The 5,000-nt window shown below is 49.9% G+C and overlaps 1 non-coding gene across 1 annotated transcript; it reads right to left on the bottom strand.

Annotated features, from left to right (window-relative positions):
- Window positions 1-1,138: 1,138 nt before the first annotated feature.
- LOC143176453 (5.8S ribosomal RNA) lies at window positions 1,139-1,293 on the bottom strand. The gene has a single exon (XR_013000998.1). It is a non-coding gene; the product is annotated as a 5.8S ribosomal RNA (ribosomal RNA).
- Between the last annotated feature and the right edge of the window lie 3,707 nt (window positions 1,294-5,000).

Here is a 5,000-nt window from a genome sequence, read left to right as displayed (position 1 = left end):
AAAAAAAAAAGAAAAACACCTTTTCTCTCTCTCGGGGTAAAAGAGTCGATGTGTATTGTGTATAAAGGTTCTGCGAGAAGTCTCGTTTTGACGTGTGTTCCGCCGATAACGACGATCCTCCGAAACGGGGATACAGAAACGTTACACCTCACAACACGATCTCCGTCTCTTCTCTATAGCAGAAACCGATAAAAATACACCTCCCGAAAGAGAGTATATGGTGATTCTTTTTATATATATATATTTCGAAATTCAACTGAACGTGGCGGAAGCGCACGGTGGTGGTCCAGCGAGGACACGCGACGACGGGGAATAAGAACTATTCGACCCGTTACGAATACGCATGCTCGTCCCGCACGATTTTAACACACACCGTGTTTTTCTCCAGTCGTCAAAGCGTTCGTGCGTCGAATTCGAAAAATAAAAAAAAGAAATACACCTTTTCTCTCTCTCTCGGGGTAAAAAGAGTCGATGTGTATTGTGTATAAAGGTTCTGCTGCGAGAAGTCTCGTTTTGCCGTGTGTTTCGGTAACGACGATCCTCCGAAACGTACATCTCATTCGTAAGAGAGGAAGAAAACAATCTCCCTGGGGCCAGTCGGTAATATACCGACATACGACGTGTCGTGCACATCCGTCTCACGCACGGTATACAAAATATGAATAAAACGTGTGTAGTCTCTCTCTCTCGACTTCTTAATATTTTCTTTCACCTCTGACGCATCATTTCAGGTGACGTCGGGAGCGCGGGAAAAAAAATTTTTCTAAACACACGAAACCGTTCATCTCACGAACAGCCGAAAAAGTTGTCGCTCAGATCCATATCGCAGTGGAGCGGTATCCGCGGGCGGTCGTAATTGAACGACGCACGACGCCGCGAACACTCACGCGAGTCCATACAAACGATTCCGATCGTTTTGCAACAACTAGAACGTACACTGTCCGTGAAATTCACAGAATTTTCGCGTGTCCGCGACAAACGCCGACGAGACACCCATCGTTCGCTCGTACGTAGCATCCTTCTCTTAACCCGACTCAGAGACGTTCTTTGCGCCCTTCGGTAAAAAAACGTTCGATCCGAAGAGGTGAACGACGGCGGGGATTTGACAGAGCTACGCAAGCAGTGTATGGTACGTAAACGACCCTCAGCCAGGCGTGGTCCAGGAATTGTATCCGTGGACCGCAATGTGCGTTCGAAATGTCGATGTTCATGTGTCCTGCAGTTCACACGTTGACGCGCAATTAGCTGCGTTCTTCATCGACCCACGAGCCAAGTGATCCACCGTTCAGGGTAATCGTATAAATTTTATATTTCACATATATAATTTTATTCTCACTTGTTCGACCTAATATCTCTCTTCTTTCAAAGAGAAGATAAAAGTTGATACCTGAATCTCCGACCAGCGCGCGAAGGAGATTCAGGCGTCGCCTTGGAGACGACACCGAAGCCTTTCGAGACGAAAAACGTTCAAGTAATATGTATATATTTCTCGACGTTCCGGGCGTATAGTGCATTCAAAAACCCGCGAAAGACGCAGAAGACTCGCACGCGTGGAAACGACGGGGATATATTTTGTATCCTACCCGATACTGAATCCATCGCGTGCAGTCGACCCTCGCGTTCTTCCGATCAGACGCATCTATTGTTGCGCGCATGTTTTCGCGTCGCATCGCGCGAAACGTTGCACGAATCGTACCGATCGATCGATTGAAAGCAAATAATGAAAAAAGACTTCACAGCTGGCTCTTTGCCGGTCATTCGTCCCATGTTATCTCTTGCCGCGAAATTGGCGCGCAAGAGTTGGGTGTCAGACGCGCGGCTTTAAAACGAGCTTCACGGCCGGTCCCTTCGTTACCGCTTTCGTTCTTTCTCTCGGAACGACCATGAACGAACACGACGAGCGACGCTACGGCATACACACGTCCACGGATTCGATTAAAAAAACAGACTTCACAGCTGGCTCTTTGCCGGTCATTCGTCCCATATTATCTCTTGCCGCGAAATTGGCGCGCAAGAGTTGGGTGTCAGACGCACGGCTTTAAAACGAGCTTCACGGCCGGTCCTCTCAATTCCGTGTACGGTACACGCAAGATGCGGGTTCCACTTCCAGACTACCCGGTCCCTTCTCTCTACGAGAATCGATAGTAGAAGAACGGCTCGAAAACGCGTCTCAGAGACTAGGGGAAAAGAAGCGGTATGCGAGCGAAACGAAAACGCATTATGGAAACGTCGCGAAACAATGTTCGACGGTTGCTCGGTTCCAATCGTGCGGCCGTTTCAATTTCTCGTGCGCTTCACCGTCCCTCCGTAACTCTGGCCGATCGCGTATACCGAAGAGCCGACACGCGCAAAAACCACAGGCATTGTATACTGTGTATATATATATATATATGTTACAGTCACAGCCTTCGCGCGTTTTACTCTCCGACGCGGGGTTTCCACGACGAAAGAGAGACAGTTTCGTGGCGGGTGACTCGGCCGAATCGCTACGACGGGTATTTCTATTATAGAACGAATCATCGCCACCCTTTACCAGTGCCCGACGAAGGAATCACAAGGTCATCTGGAGTTTACAATGCCAGCGACGGTAATTCCAACGAAGACCCGATAAGTCAACTCATCGTTCTATTTCTCCCCGTACAGAAAAGCGAATCGACGCTAATGCACCTCGCGCAAGCACGAACGTTCTCTTCGCGTGGATCGTCCCATCGTCCAAAGATGTAAAGACGCATTGGAGATCGTGGTCTCTGGCGGGCTCATTGCACGCCCCACTGCATATCTTTCCTCGAATCGAGAATGATTCGTCCACTAAGGCTGCGAAACTACGCGTCGAGGAAACTAGGGGAAAGAAGCGGGATGCGAGCGAAACGACAATACATTATGGAAACGTCGCGAAACAATGTTCGGCGGTTGCTCGTTTCCTCCTGCGGACGTTTCATTGCTCGGGCGCTTCACGTCCCTCCGTAACCTTCGCGCGATCGCGTGCCCCGGAGAGCCGGCAACCGGTGAACCACAGGCGTATAAACTATAGTCTTCTATAGCAAGCCTTCGGCGGTTACTCTCCGACGCGGGGATTCCACGACGAGAGAGAATTTCGTGGCGGGTGACATCGGTCGAAACGCTACGACGGGTATTTCTATTATAGAACGAATCATCGCCACCCTTTACCAGTGCCCGACGAAGGAATCACAAGGTCATCTGGAGTTTACAATGCCAGCGACGGTAATTCCAACGAAGACCCGATAAGTCAACTCATCGTTCTATTTCTCCCCGTACAGACAAGCGAATCAACGCTATCGCACCTCACGCATGCACGAACGTTCTCTTCGCGTGAATCGTCCCATCGTCGAAAGATATAGCCGCTTGGAGATCGTGGCCCATCAAGTTCTTCCGTAACTCCTGCGCGATCGCGTACCCCGGAGAGCAGGCAACCGGTGAACCACAGGCGTATAAACTATAGTCTTCTATAGCAAGCCTTCGCGTTTACTCTACGACGCGGGGATTCCACGACGAGAGAGATTTTCGTGGCGGGTGACACGGCCGAATCGCTACGACGGGTATTTCTATTATAGAACGAATCATCGCCACCCTTTACCAGTGCCCGACGAAGGAATCACAAGGTCATCTGGAGTTTACAATGCCAGCGACGGTAATTCCAACGAAGACCCGATAAGTCAACTCATCGTTCTATTTCTCCCCGTACAGAAAAGCGAATCGGCGCTATCGCACCTCACGCAAGCAGGAATGATCTCTTCGCGTGGATCGTCCCATCGTCGAAAGATGTAAGACGTACAGAAATCGTGGTCCATCACGATTATTCGTAACTCTCCGAGTCGCGTATCTGAGAGTAGGGCAAACGGAGAACCACAGGCATAAATAATACTATATATTTCTTATATAGTTAGCCTTCGCGTTTTACTCTCCGACATGGGGATTCCACGACGAGAGAGAGTTTCGTGGCGGGTGACTCGGCCGAATCGCTACGACGGGTATTTCTATTATAGAACGAATCATCGCCACCCTTTACCAGTGCCCGACGAAGGAATCACAAGGTCATCTGGAGTTTACAATGCCAGCGACGGTAATTCCAACGAAGACCCGATAAGTCAACTCATCGTTCTATTTCTCCCCGTACAGAAAAGCGAATCGACGCTATCGCACCTCGCGCGAGCACGTAACTACTCTTCGCGTGGATCGTCCCATCGTCGAAAGATGTAAGACGCACGGAAATCGTGGCCCATCAACGTTTTTTTGTAACTCTGCCGATCGCGTATCACAGAGCCGAGACGCACATACCACAGGCGTATAATACCGTTTTCTTTCGTATGGTAAGCCTTCGCGTTTACTCTTCGGCGCGGGGTTTCCACGTCGAGAGAGACTTTCGTGGCGGGTGACATCGGTCGAAACGCTACGACGGGTATTACTATTATAGAACGAATCATCGCCACCCTTTACCAGTGCCCGACGAAGGAATCACAAGGTCATCTGGAGTTTACAATGCCAGCGACGGTAATTCCAACGAAGACCCGATAAGTCAACTCAACGTTCTATTTCTCCCCGTACAGAAAAGCGAATCGACGCTGTTGCACCTCACGCAAGCACGAACGTTCTCTTCGCGTGGATCGTCCCATCGTCGAAAGATGTAAGACGCACGGAAATCGTGGCACATCACGTGTTTTCGGAACTCTGTCGACCGCGTATCTCAGAGACGACGCGCGCGAACCACTGGCATATACTATTATATATCGCGTTTTACCCTCCGACGCGGGGATTCCACGACGAGAGAGAGTTTCGTGAGCGGGTTGACTCGGAAGAAACGCTACGACGGGTATTTCTATTGTAGAACGCATCATCGCCACCCTTTACCAGTGCCCGACGAAGGAATCACAAGGTCATCTGGAGTTTACAATGCCAGCGACGGTAATTCCAACGAAGACCCGATAAGTCAACTCAACGTTCTATTTCTCCCCGTACAGAAAAGCGAATCGACGCAATCGCAC

The sequence above is a fragment of the Nomia melanderi genome, unplaced genomic scaffold (assembly GCF_051020985.1).
Source record: "Nomia melanderi isolate GNS246 unplaced genomic scaffold, iyNomMela1 scaffold0567, whole genome shotgun sequence".
Classification (NCBI taxonomy): Eukaryota; Metazoa; Arthropoda; class Insecta; order Hymenoptera; family Halictidae; genus Nomia; species Nomia melanderi.
This window is presented reverse-complemented; position numbering and strand designations above follow the sequence as displayed.